Here is a 14,799-nt window from a genome sequence, read left to right as displayed (position 1 = left end):
GTAAACAGACATTCAAAATCTGATAGAAATGTAGCCGTGTTAGTCTGGTGTAGCTGAAACAAAATACAGGACTATGTAGCACTTTAAAGACTAACAAGATGGTTTATTAGATGATGAGTTTTCGTGGGCCAGACCCACTTCCTCAGATCAAATAGTGGAAGAAAATAGTCACAACCATATATACCAAAGGATACAATTAAAAAAAAAAGAACACATATGAAAAGGACAAATCAAATTTCAGAACAGAAGGGGGATGCGGGAGGGAGGGGAAAGGTAAATGTCTGTCTCGGTCCCCCGCCCGCGTCTCCCTGGTCTGCTGGGGGGGGGGGGCACAGCTAGGATGCCCCCCCCCCAGCAGACCAGGCTTTTCTCCGGACACCTGTGGTAGAGCAGCTGGGGCACTGCTGGTTGGTCCCGCAGCGCCGCTCTGGGCGCTACTGGACCAACCCGGCAGCACCCCAGCTGCTCTGCCCCAGGCGTCCTGATTCAGCCGCTGCTGGTCAGTTTCAGCAGCGGCTGAATCAGGACGCCTGGGGCAGAGCAGCTGGGGTGCTGCTGGGTTGGTCCAGTAGCGCTGAGGAACGGTGCTACTGGAGCAACCCAGCAGCACCCCAGCTGCTCTGCCCCAGGCGTCCCCAAGACAGTCGCTGCTGAAACTGACCAGTGCTGACTACAGGAAGCCCGAGGCAGAGTTGCTCTGCCCCGGGCTTCCTGGAATCAGCCGCTGATCAGTTTCAGCAGCAGCTGACTTGGGGACGCCTGGGGTTCTTAAGTTGAATCTGTATGTAAGTTGGAACTGGCGTCCAGATTCAGCCTGTTGAAACTGATCAGAGGCGGATTCCAGGAAGCCAGGGGCAGAGCAACTCTGCCTCGGGCTTCCTGTAGTCAGCCGCTGGTCAGTTTCAGCAGTGGCTGAATCTGGACGCCAGTTCCGACTTACATACAGATTCAATTTAAGAACAAACCTACAGTCCCTATCTTGTATGTAACCCGGGGACTGCCTGTACTGAAGAATTCCCAGCTTCTGCCTCTACCTACTTTCCAGTATTTACAAACAATAGCCCTGGAGCTTAACTCTGTGATTCTTTCTGAAAAGTCCTGTTCTTCAGAAAAGAATTACAGTGCAGTAGAGGAAAAACACTGCAGTACAGAGTTGTATATAATATTGCCTCAGCACACCCTTAATCCCATTAAAACTGCAGATTAGTCAGAGTGCCAGGTGGAGGAGCCAGTGAATTTTCTGCAGGTATTCATTTTTCCCCATGCATGGATAAGAATGACTATATCTTATTTAGCTTGTAAGTTCTTCAGGATCTGTTGAATATACTCCTAATACAGTTCCAAACAACAAATGACCAAACAAAAAATAAACATTAGCCCCTCCCAATCACATATCCCTGGGGGTGGGGGAAGGGAAAAGAAGCTCCAGAAATTCCATACAGATGCTGCCATTGTTGGATGTATAGGAAAGCCACATGTTCTCCCTTAAAGCATGCTTTTGAAAATGTAGGTCACTATAGAGAAGGAAGTGCTTGAGCACCTCATGCTGCTCCTGTTTCCATGAGAAAACTGGGCTAAAAAAGTGAAGACAGGAGAAAGAATGAGCAGAAATAAGGTAGGAAAAAAATCTCTTACATGACAGGTTTTGCTTCCTGTCAGTTGTGAAAACAGGGAAGAGCATCCCAAATTTCTGTATCAAAGATACAAAGTAAGAGAAAATGTTTCACGAGTTCATATAAGAAATACAATTATGGAGTCACTATTGGAATTCCATAAAGATTTTTGTTAAAAGCAACAAAAATGTATTTTAATGTAGAAAAAGCACACTACTGATTTGCAATTTAGACATTGTGGTATATGTTTCCATACACTATATTTTCTAAATATATAATTTCTGCTATTACCCATATCTGGTCTATACTCTACCTTGCAGCTATGGAAAAGCACCTTTCATAACTACCCAATAACAATCAACAGGCAACTAAAGAACTGAGTTTTACAGCTGTTTACTAGTGATAGATCAGCCTAATCTTCAATGCATTGCCAGGTCAATTCTTTCCTATATGCTATAATCCCATATGCTTAACGGTGCTGACAAACTATTACAACTCTTTTGTATCAAAACTTGGATTTTTTAAAAAAGTGTCACAGATAGTTCCTTCTTGGTTGATTTATGTCTTGATTTACCCAATTAGAGAACAAATAGGCTGAAATATCAATCCTACTACATCAAAAGCCCAGCTGGCTACCAGAAAATATGCTTAATTTCCACAGCTGACATGGGAATGAAAAATTATACAAGATCTAACAATACTGATAGGGATAACTTGCACTGGTAGCTCATGTTTTCCCCCTCAAAAAGTATCACTGTAGACTAAGGTCATGATTTCTAAGTGTAACTGATGAATATATAGGATTTATATGGAGATAAGTACAGTGAATTTAATTTATATAAACAACACTTTTTGCATATACCATACCATCTTACCATCACAGGGAGCTTTAATAGGACTTTTAACATCAGTAGAGGTTTGCAAAACTGGTTGCCAAGTCAACAAATTAAATATATACAACCTTGCACTACAATAAACATGCCTGAATATTAGTGCTACCACAGCTAATTTATCCAATATCTTTCTGCTTTATGATATAAGCGTAGTATTAATTGAATTTAAAATGTCTATTTTTAAGTTATTATTGTCAAGTCAGTGTTTCAGTATATTTGTCCTCTGGAGAAGTGGGTTGTGCCCACGAAAGTTCATGATACTATCTATATATTTTTTGGTTAGTCTCTAAATTACTTACAGAACTGCTAGAATTTGTGTTATAAATATATCTTATGATTTCACGTGTCTTCTTTTTTATCTGTTCTGGGAACCAGAGAAACAAAATAAAATATTAGCATCAAAACATAAAAAATCTACATTAATAACCTAGCTGCTGTATTAAAATGACAATTTTATGTTTTATTACTTATTGTATTACAAACCTATAAAATTTCAACTGACAGAAAATATGTATAGTACATATATTGGCTTTTGCCTTTTTAACACAGAGTCTGAATTTTTCTTTTAAATTTGTGATCAATCTTCTTTGCATTATGCATTTGTTGGTATTTCATTACAAAACTCATCCTAAAATGGAAAAAAATCACAGAATTAGAACAGCAAAACCACTGGTATGTAAACCTTGTGTATTTTACTTTAGGAAGGCACAAAATGGAATATAGCCAGTGGCTTTCATTTTGAATGCTTAAAATACAATGTATAACAAAGCAAAATACACTCTTGTTGTTCTGAATGTTTCAATCCTGAAACCTTGAAACATGACAACACTATTCAGCTATATAAAAATAGACCAGGATTGATAATTTTTGCATCTCCATCCCTGGAAACAATTATGTTTGTTTGGTTTTTATTGTTACACATGTCACATTATGCTTATAATGAAAACTTGCATCACAGAGTGCAATTCAGTTTCTACATGAAATAAACACTACATCTTTTAAATGCAAAGGGAAATTGATTTATCATAGCTGAGGCCAGTATAGAAGTGACTAAATTGATTTTTTTTCCTGATTTACCAGAACAACAGAAGAGCACATCATAAAACCTCTATCAATGACATATTATTTTTATATCTAAATAGCAATATTATTGCAGAAAAAAAGATAATTCACTGCACTGAAATCAGTCTTCAAAACTCTTTGCAGTGAAACGTGCTTCTGTATATCTTGTTAAGTATGGGCAACCACACAGAAACAAGGGCTAAGACTACCCCAGCAACAGGGGGCACTATTAGTACTGTAACAAAAATATGTAATTCAAACAAATTGAACAATGTAATTGAAGGCAATTAACTAATGGTTTGAGTTTTCCTCTCAACACATTTAAAGTACCACAGAAAAGAGTAATATTCCATTCACATGTGGCATAAAACTTTACCATGGCCATAGCTTTAAGAAATTCTGCTATTCTAACACTAAGAATAAGATGATGGCTCTTTGTTACACTAAATTGAAATCTAACCTTCCTAATCTAATATCCTTAGTTCATCCAGTGTTTTAATGTTATTGCTATTAGCCAGCATTTTAAGCTACTCTAATCACATCTAACCTATAGGGCTTGATTCGACTCCCACTGACGTCAAAGGGAGTTTTGCCATCAACTTTCTTGCATTTGCCTGCTTGAAAACAAAATAATCAGCATGGATAAAGGAGAAAAGGTTTCTATGGGCTGCAACTTAAGACGCAACACTGAATGCGCAAAAGGGTCATAAATGAGTTGACTTCCCTAAACCAAAGATTTCCCCAATATGGAGGAACCCTCTATAGGTATAGAACATGCCACATTCTACATAATTGATGTTATAACAAAAATATTTCATAACACTCAATATTACCACTGGAGCCAACACATTCTAAAATTCAATATTTTGCATTAAAAAATGAAAAAAAAAATACCCCACAGTGCAGCTTCTTGACAGGAAAAAAAAAATCCCAGTTGTGCTGGATGCCAAACCCAAAAGTACATATATAAAGTAAAGCATTTCTAAAATTTAAATTAAGCATTGCATTCCCCATATTTGATGCAGCATGAGAAAGTAGTAACCATGAGATATAACTTTTCCATTAAATGTATAATCATAATTCATCCATGGCTGCCATCTCTGGTATAAAAATCATACCATTTATAGAGAAAAAAGAAAATATACTACAGTAAGCCAATGCATTTCTTAAAATTTATCACTTCCATTCACCTAGAACCTGATCTAAAAAATATTGTTACAGTTGTGATCAGCAAAGGCACCCATGCTGGATGTCAGTGATTTACAACGGGAGTGGGTTTCAGGAGCAGTCAGGACATCATTTCTGTAAAAGAGTACTTGGCTGTAGAACAAGCTTTGTCCACTCTAACACAGTCTTTCTATGGATCTTCAGGGCATGCTGCAAATGTCTATTTACAGTGCTGCAGAGGTTGCTTTTTGAGGAAAATCAGATTTGTAGGGTCAAGAGGAGCTTGGTGTTTTTGCAGGTGGCTTAATTTTGTTTTTGCAGTTTATGGCAAGGGCATCAAGAGACTAGAATTTAGTTTTTGTTTAAATAAATAAGTCAATGAGAAACTTTACATTGATTTCATCGGATTTTGGAAAAAGCCCATGAGTCTTATAGCCATCACAAACAACAATAAAAATATATATGCATTTGGTTATACAGCATATTAGGAACATATAGCATATATATTATACAATATAATTAGAGTCTTCACTGAATGAGGACCCATTTACCCCCAAAACTGTCACTCTCTCTGTCCTACCACATTACATTTCTTCCATATTCTTTAGTTAATTTGAGAGACTAAATAGAAATACCCCTGAAATTCACTTCTGCCACAAATATATCTAAATCCATACACAATTGATGTTGTAATGCAATCTTTCAACATTTGACCAACTACTAGGCTTCCCAGATACTTTCACCAAAAATCCCGAACACGGCAAGAAGAAAACTTGGTTGAGCAAAACTAACAAACAAACAAACAAACAACAACAAAACAGGAGACGAAGGTTGTTGTTGAGAAAAAAAAAAGGGGGAGAACAAAAAAAAGGTAACTGTGCCTCTAAGAATCCCTGCGCTCCTCGCTTCCCTCCGCCCACACCAGATGCAGCAGGGGAACAATGTCCCCGCCAGCCTTCCATCCAAGAAAAAAGAAAATACTAGACATTTTACATGTCCGGTATTTTCTGTTTTTTTTTTTTTTTTTTTTACCGGATAGGGACCAATAAAAAGAAAAAAAAAATAAAAGGACTATCCAGGCTAAAACTGGACACCTGGCAACCCTACCAACTAATGCAGTTGTGTGCTTAACTTAGCAGAGTTTGTAGACACTGCTTTATAAGTGAAGATGTGCAGAGAAGAAGACAGTCTCCATCTGAGACTGTGGCGCATTTAAGTTTTATTTTCATGAATTTGGCATGAATACATTACATATAAGCCTCAAAGCCACAGGTGAGTTATTCAGGTCATTCCAAATGAGTGATGATAAAAGCTTTATATTACACCACTGTATAATCAGTGCATACCACATATGTTACAGAAACGTTTATTTTAAAGGAATGTTTTAGAGAATTTTAAGAAATGTTATTGGGGCTATTTTTCATGTCTCTCTGGCAGTAAAACCAGGTGCTTTAGTTACCTGAACCCTGATATATGTGCTCAGTGAGAGACAAAAAATTTGAAAGTGACCCAGAATAGATTTTATAGACATAAAAATGGTAACACTTTAAAGACTCTTTAAGACACTCTGGGGGAATGTAAGGGAAAAGCTGCTTGGCCCCATTTGAAGCTGGTAATTTCTCCTTCACAGAGAGAGAAAACTCTTGCTTCTAACCCTGCAGAACTGTGAAATATCAGACTTCAAAATCAAACATTTTATATATATAGAAAAGTTATTATTGATGCAGGACTGAATCTTGCCTATCATAGATCTTGGGCTATGTAATTCTGATGGAAAATTTCATATTGGGGGTGAGAGCTGAAGGGGGAATAAATGGCAGCTGTTTGGCGTTGCTAAGGAATTTGGAATGTTACAATATATCCCCGGGCCATAGAATGAAAGCAAGAGAAATATTTCACATGTATATCACCTCCACATATGTGATTTTATATATATCACATCACTACAGAGCTCTTACTCTTTCCCTCTGCTCCAAATACCTACCTTTTCATTAGCTGCGAGCAACACCACAATCCTGCTGTCACTGAGGCCTATCACCAATTTGGACCCCATCTTCGGTCCTCACAACCAGATCTTTAAATCTCATCAATTTCTTCTGCAGGACTTGAGTACAAAGTGAGTTTAGCTTAGCCCACTTTCAAGTACAGCAAGCTAAAAGGAACAAGGCACACTTATTCCAGGATAAGATTGCCCACACAGAGCTATTTAAGAATATCTGTCTCTGGTATTGAATAACTCCATGTGCAGACAATCCCTAAAATGTGGCCTATCCACACAGGTGAATCTGTCATCCAGGCTCACATCTCCTATCTCAATTATTGTAACCTTCTTTTCTCTGGCCTTGGCAAATGCAATTTTCCCTACTTATATCCATTCAGCATACCATTGCAAAGATCATTTTTCTAGACTATTGCTTTGACCATGTCACATCTCTTTTTTAATCCCTCCACTGGCTCCCTGGCTTCTATTGTATTAAACATGATTTACTTCCTTCATTTTCAAGGCCCTTCCTGGTCTATCCCTACCCTACTGTCATCTCTCATTCACTATCAAGACATTGGCTCCTGCCTCTAACTGGAAAATTATGCCAGTCTCCATTGCTCACCTGTCAAATTTTCAAATACCTCTGTTTTTTCCTATTACTCGTCTTGCTTTCCTGTGGCTCCTCCCAGTTGGGATGAGCTCATCACAGATATCTTCAACGTTGCTTCACTATCTTCCTTCTAAACACTACTGAAAACTCCGTTTCCAAGATGCCTTAAAAATGACACTTGAGTTGAGATCATGGTCTATCTTGCCGACCAATGCTGCCTCTTTGTTTCCTTGTTCTCTCCCATTTGTCTGACTCGACTTGCTGTTTCTTGTTTTAGATTTAGATTTGAGTGGAGTGGGGAGGGGGGGGAGGGGATTGTTCTGTGTTTGCACAGCATCTATTACAATGGCTCCTTGACTAGGACTCCCATGCACAAGAATACTACTACTACTAATAATGGATTCAGGATAGCAGGAGGAAGTGTACCTTCATGAATGGTCAGCATACAAGGGTGGATCATTCCTAAAGAATAAGTGAATCTCATCCATGTTGTCAAGCACAGTGAATCACTGCAGCTGAGACTCAATGATGTGGGTTACCATTCACACTGGTAGAGGTTAAGCATGATTACAACTTTCACTGTTGGCTTAGGCTCATTATTTTTCAATTGGAAATGACTAAAAGCTAAAACCAATTGTTCCTCACACCATGTGTGTCTACTGGCAGACTACACCTCCAAAAGCCCATGCTGTCAGACAGGTTTAATCTATAAAAACCGTGTGAGTAAAGAAGCTGAAGAGGATGATAATTTAAAAACAGACCTCAAATCCCAGTGATGATTGAACCTGATGATATTTTAAACAAGAGAACTCTCAAGGATGCTTGTACAGGTTGGACCTTCCTAATTGGTCCCAGATGACAGACTTTGCCAGACCAGGGAAAGTCATTTTTGCCTCCTGCTGCCCCCGGGTCCTCAGCCATGGCTGCCAGCCTCCCCCCCTACTTTCTCCCTGTCAATAGCCCCTCAATGCAGGGCTCCCAGCTGCACTGTGGCACCGCTGCTACAAGCACAGCCCTACCTCTGTGTTCTGGATCCCCATGGGGCATCTCCCCTTGTTGGAGTCCTGCCTCGCTGGGTAGCTCCGCTGAGCAGCACCTGGGCTGCTGGACTCTTTGCTGCACCACAGAGCAGCCCCACTCCTGGGCTCCTGGCCCCACCAATAGGCAGCCACGTGGAGAGCTCCTGGTCATGGAGGGCAGCTCCGCTGCCTCCTAGTCCCACCACACTACTGCACTACTGGGCAGCAGTGGGGCTCCTGGGCTCCTGGTTGTACTGTCGGGTGGCCCTGTTGCTGGGTTCCCAACCCTACCACTGGGCAACCCCACTGCCTCCCAGCCTCGCCGGGCACTCCCAGTAACTCCCCCTCTATGCCCCCTTTCTCCCTTCCCCACAGTACTGCCACTGGAAGGCAGTCCTGCTGCTGGGCTCAAGCCCGCTGGGCAGTGCAGCTACCTCTTGCCACTTGGCTCTCACCCAGTGCCTCCCCCCCCCCCCGCCGTCCTCCGAGAGGAAGCCCTGCTTCTGGGCTCCCAGTTTCGCTGCCACAGGGCAGCCCTGTTATTGGCACCAGCCCCATTGCAGGGTTCCTAGCCACCAGCCCTTCACGGGACTCTCTGGTCCTGGGACATCCGGGGTCCTTCCAGACCCAGGATGTTGCCAGACGAGAAAGTCCGGGTTAATAGAGGTTCAACCTGTAGCTATTTCCATTGCTTCACAGACACAACAGACATTCTAGACTTCAGTGTAATGGTTTTGGATTATTTTGCATAAAGGCTGTACTGCTGTATACAGATGGCTATGTTGATTTGCATGGCATTGTGTTGTGCTAGGAGAACTGTGGATCTATACAGATATCAAATGAGGGGTTTGCGCTTTGTATGTTTGGGGTTATTGTGTGTGCATTTGTGCTGAGGAATCATGCTGACAAATCTGTGTTGATTTGGGCAGGAAGCAGATGAGGATGCATGCTTCAGAGAGAGGCTTTGTGTGTTTGAGATTAATGTGTATGCTAACTATGTTGTGCAGTTGGTTATGTTATGCTGCTAGAGCTTTGTGGATGTTGTTGCCATTTCATGCCAAGAAAGAAACGTGATTGCAATAACATATCTCATGGGGGTCTGATAAATAATTTGCAGACTTTCCCCACTTTTAGCAGCACTAGAAGCATAGGAGCGCCGACCATTCGTTGAGAGCCAGGAGACTTTGGTTCTATTCTGGCAAGCCACTTCACCTGCCCGTGCTTCTAATTTTCTTCCCATCTTTTGTTTCTCTTGTTATTTAGATTATAAACTCTTGGTGCAAGGACTAACATTCACTACATATTTGTACAGGTTCTAACACAATGGGGTCATGGTACCAGTTAAGAACATAAGAAAGGCCATATTGAGTCAGACCAATAGATCATCTTGTCTTCGGCTGTTGGCTGGAGACAAATGCTTCAGAGGGAATGACTACAAAGGACAATTATTGAGTGATCCATCCCCTGTCATCCAGTCCCACCTTATCAGTCAAAGATTTAGAGCAGGGTGTCTCCAACTCCAAGCCTGCAAGCCATCCCAGACCAGAGCAGTCGCACAATTTATTTTCTTCCTTATTTTAGTTATCCTTTTTTAAACTAATATAATTGTGGTGGGTTTCTTTGGGATCCCTGCTCCCCCCCTGAGGATGTTATATTGAATTATATCATGGTCATTATTACTGAGTGGTTCAGATGTGTTCACCTCTTGGACTAGATAATGTGTGCCACTTAGGACTAAATTAAGAATTGCCTCTCCCCTTGTGGATTCTAGGACTAGCTGCTCCAAGAAAAAGTCATTATTGGTGTCTAGAAATTGTATCTCTGCATCTCTATCTGAGGTGACATAAACCCAGTCAGTATGGGTATACTCAAAATCTCCCATTATTATCAGGCTTTCTTTTTTTTTGTAACCTCTCCTACTTCCCTGAGCATTTACCACTTGGACAGGTGGTCCGTAATATATCCCTACTGCTATACACTGATTATTCAAGCATGGAATTTCTACCCACAGAGATTTTGTCTCACAGTTTGAGTAATTTAAGATTTTTACTGTATTTGACACCATTCTTTTTTCCACATATAGTGCTGTTCTTCCCAGCAGCATGATTTATTCTATTTTTTCTACATATTTTGTACTCTGGAATGACTGAAATCCACTTTTTATCGTTCCTCAAAGTTTCTATGCTTATTATATCAATATTTTAGTTTAATACCAGGCATCCAAGTTCATCCATTTTAGTATTTAGAGTCTACCTTCTGCATAAAAAGACTTGTGAAATTTGTTAATATTTAGTTGTCTGCCTTGATGTAATATAATTGAATGGGACTCTCATTCATTTGATTTTTCTTTTCAGTTCCCACGTACTTTTTCTGACTTTTATTCACTCTTCTTCACTATCACGTAGAGTATTTTGTTAAATAAATCCTCCCCTCGTGATTTCTCGTCCAAATCGTATGCCCCTCCATACTTATTACTTTCCCCCAACTCTTAGTTTAAAAACTCTTCTATAGTATTTTTAATTTTATATGCCAAGAATCTACTTCAGTTTTGGTGGCATTTTTAGCGGCTACTGTAATGCAAATAGTAAATAACAAATTAATACTGTTTTAATATAATATATACCAAGCATGTTATGAACTGTATATAATAAATGCAGTTACAGAATTAAAATCTATTTAACTGATGGATTTCCCTATTTCTGGTTTTCTCTTTGAGTTTAGACTGACTGGTTTTTTTTCTTTTCTGTTTTTGTTTGTGTATTTATACAGTGCCTGTATAATACTGTTTATACTGTTGTAAATAACAGTAACAAAGAACTTGTACATCTGAAAAGTTAAGTACCAGTTCTTCGTTGATTTTGTTATTTATTTATATTGTGGTAGGTTCAAGGACACATTGTGCCAAGCACTGTATAAATACACAAATAAAAACAGCCCCAAAGAGCTTTCACTTTTTAATACCAATTTCAGACCAAAAAAGAATAAATTACTTGGGAAAAAAAGCTTTAATTTCTCAATAAACATTTTATTTTAGATCTCCCACTCTGTTAATGTGAAATCTGCATAATAGGTTTTAGAGTGATTCACAGAGCTAAACCTACAACCTTCCATGTCTGTATAGACATTGTGAAATGACAAACAGCTACGAGCTTTAGATGAGAACCCTGTTTGAATATCATCAGGTTGAATCATCACTGGGTTTCAGTCATCGAGTTCTGAGCCATTTTGAGTTTTAAATTACATTTGTGATATACGTTTGCAGTAAGGCAAGTACCTATACCATGCCAAGAGTTCTAACCCACGGGGATATCAACATGTTTACCACCTTTACTCTAGAGCTAATTTGCATGCAGCATTTTCATTTGTATGTGGGATACTGCACATATGGTGGATTATGGGCTAATTGCTATATTATTTATATACTTAACTGCCATCCACAGTTAATACAGATCTCCCAAGTCAACCTTCCCTATCAACAAATCCATGCAACCACCCATACAACACAGTAGTCCCCCACATGTACAACGCTTCACTATATCAGACCCCCATTAAATATGTTATTGCAAACACTTTTTTCTTGTCATGAAATGGCAACAACACGTGAAGTACCACACTCACACACATCTTTTAAAGAATAAATGTTAGATGATGTCTAAGATTTACTCAAGTCTCATAGGAGCTAATGAAAAACATTCTTTCTATCGAGGCAAAGTCCAGTTTATTCTACTTCCTGAATACTTCAAGTCTAAAATTCCTCCATTTCAAAGTAAGAAATGCAACTTTACAATTTCAAGTACTCATGGGTCTTGTCTACTAAAAGTTATGAAAGATAAAAATATACAGGAGACAAATAAGCAGTAGGTTTAGAACAGAGGTGGGGAACCTTGTTTGGGTTGGGGCCACTGCTCCACAGAAAAAAATCTGTCAGAAGCTGCACGCACGCACGCACACAAAAGCAACAATAAAAAACTCCCACACACCTCATTGACTCCCAACTAAGAAGAAAGGCACTCCCCACAGACGAGTAGATTTTGTGAGCCTCCTAGATTCTGCGGTGGGGCCAAAAATGAGGGGTTCAATGTGTGGGAGGGGGCTGCCAGGAAACAGGCCTGGGATAGGGTTCTGAGCAGGAAAGAGAGCTCAGGAGCAGTCTGGGAGGGAAGCCACAAGCCACGGGGACCCTGATCTAGGCAAGCTGGGGATCACATCCGGCCCCTGGGCCTTAGGTTCCACAAACCTTTCAGTCATATCTAGATATTAAAGACAAAATTTTCAGATATGGATACTTAAAGTTAGGCACCTAAATCCACATTTAATTTCCTGATCAAATGTTCCACTTTCTTCTCTATGAAATTAATGATGAACACTTTTGAAAGTAAGGCCATTTCTTTAGCTGACTATATGTAGATTTAAGAGCTGACTTTAGCTACTTGCTTCATTAAATTGTGACTGAAAGTGAAAAGTACATTAAAAATGCCTGGATTAGACTAAACTAGACAGATAGACAAACCCTAAATATTAGATCATCTATACAAAACTTGTGTTAATCAATTTTTACTCGTATTGACATCTTCGATTCAATGTATCTCTTGCAATATAGGTAGCACTATATGGCAAATACACAATATCTTTGTGCACTGAAGCACCAATTTATGCTGGGATCACATGCAATCCAGATATTTTAATTATACATGTTAACTGCTGGATTTACATAAACAAAATATTGTACCATATCCATTAAAATGGAAGAGGAACTCAAGATAACAAGGAAGAAGTTACAAGGAAAAAAAGAGTCAAATCACAATTGAGCAGAATGGGCAATGAAAAACTGAAATCTGAGAAAAAGGGAGACAGAGGAGAACATTAATTTGAAAAGAATAGAACAATAAGTAAAATGAAGAAAATCATCTGTTTAGGTGCTTAACTAATAATATTGTAATAGTAATAATTGTTGCGTATTCATTTTTCAGGGCCAGTGGTTTTCCAGAAATATATTATAAATGAGATGTCTTAAAATCTATCAGGAGACTGGTGAAAAACACTAACATTTTTCAAGTATCTGACTTACCAGAAGCCACATTTTTACAGCACCAAAAAAGCCTTTTTATTTTGTAGTAAAAAAGCACATGGATATAATCACTGAAAAAAGATTACACGTATGGAATTGCACATCAGTATTATGGCAAATAGACCACTATTTATTTGAAAAATGTCTAACATAATTCACTTTTTCTTCTATCGGTGTGTATCTGATGACCTGTTATTTGCATCAAACTATAAAACAACTCATATAAATATAATGGCAGCATCACTTATTACAGAATGACAGCAGTAGCCCTCCTGATCTTTTCAAAGTATTAGAAATGCCTTCTCACTCCATGATACGGAATGCTAATATCATGCTATTGTTCCTGCCCCTTCATCCCTCTGCGTTAGTTCTCCTTGAAGAACCAAGTTAACAGCAATGCTGATGTAGCAGAAATTAATGATGCAGTATTATACAGAGTAACAGGGAAGTCTTTTGCTCCTGCCATACCCTGCCCCAGAAAAGGGCAATAGAGATCCTCTGAACAGCCTCGAGCGCTTGTGAAGGAAGCAACCAATCAGTAGGTCAGTATACAATGAGAGCAGGCCAGTGCAGGAGCAGTACCTTGCTGGAGCTGAAGGAAAGCAGATGGTGCTCTGGATTGGCTGCTAGGGCCTTATCTATACTTATGCCATTCAGAAAAATCTTCAGGCAAAAATAAATAAAGAAAGAAAGAAAGAAAGAAAGAAAGAAAGAAAGAAAGAAGAAAGAAAGAAAGAAAGAAAGAAAGAAAGAAAGAAAGAAAGAAAGAAAGAAAGAAAGAAAGAAAGAAAGAAAGAAAGAAAGAAAGAAAGAAAGAAAGAAAGAAAGAAAGAAAGAAAGAAAGAAAGAAAGAAAGAAAGAAAGAAAGAAGAAAGAAAGAAAGAAAGAAAGAAAGAAAGAAAGAAAGAAAGAAAGAAAGAAAGAAAGAAAGAAAGAAAGAAAGAAAGAAAGAAAGAAAGAAAGAAAGAAAGAAAGAAAGAAAGAAAGAAAGAAAGAAAGAAAGAAAGAAAGAAAGAAAGAAAGAAAGAAAGAAAGAAAGAAAGAAAGAAAGAAAGAAAGAAAGAAAGAAAGAAAGAAAGAAAGAAAGAAAGAAAGAAAGAAAGAAAGAAAGAAAGAAAGAGGAAGCAATAGCAGCAAAAGTTTCGTCAGTTACCCAGGAGGATAATCCAGAAGATGAAGGAATCTCATCAGTACATCAAATTCAATGAGGAGAGGTCTGATTTTCAGGAAGATTTGAGGGGCTGGTTACTGATTTTCAGAAGAAGGACCAGTTAAGTGACTTGGTATATAGGTTGTTGGGGCTGTTAAAAACTGGATCCCGGTTCTGGAGCAGATATAGTTAAATTTGGAGGAACACGGGTTTAAGGATTATTTGGTATTTAG

The 14,799-nt window shown here is 39.0% G+C and overlaps 1 protein-coding gene across 2 annotated transcripts in view; it reads right to left on the bottom strand.

Moving 5' to 3' along the window:
• The window catches only part of FBXL17 (F-box and leucine rich repeat protein 17), a 394,310-nt gene that overhangs the window by 69,302 nt on the left and 310,209 nt on the right, over positions 1 to 14,799 (bottom strand). The window lies entirely within an intron of this gene.

The sequence above is a fragment of the Pelodiscus sinensis genome, chromosome 6, assembly GCF_049634645.1.
Source record: "Pelodiscus sinensis isolate JC-2024 chromosome 6, ASM4963464v1, whole genome shotgun sequence".
Taxonomy (NCBI): Eukaryota; Metazoa; Chordata; order Testudines; family Trionychidae; genus Pelodiscus; species Pelodiscus sinensis.
Note: the sequence above shows the minus strand (reverse complement) of the source record. Positions and strands in the feature narration are given on the sequence as shown.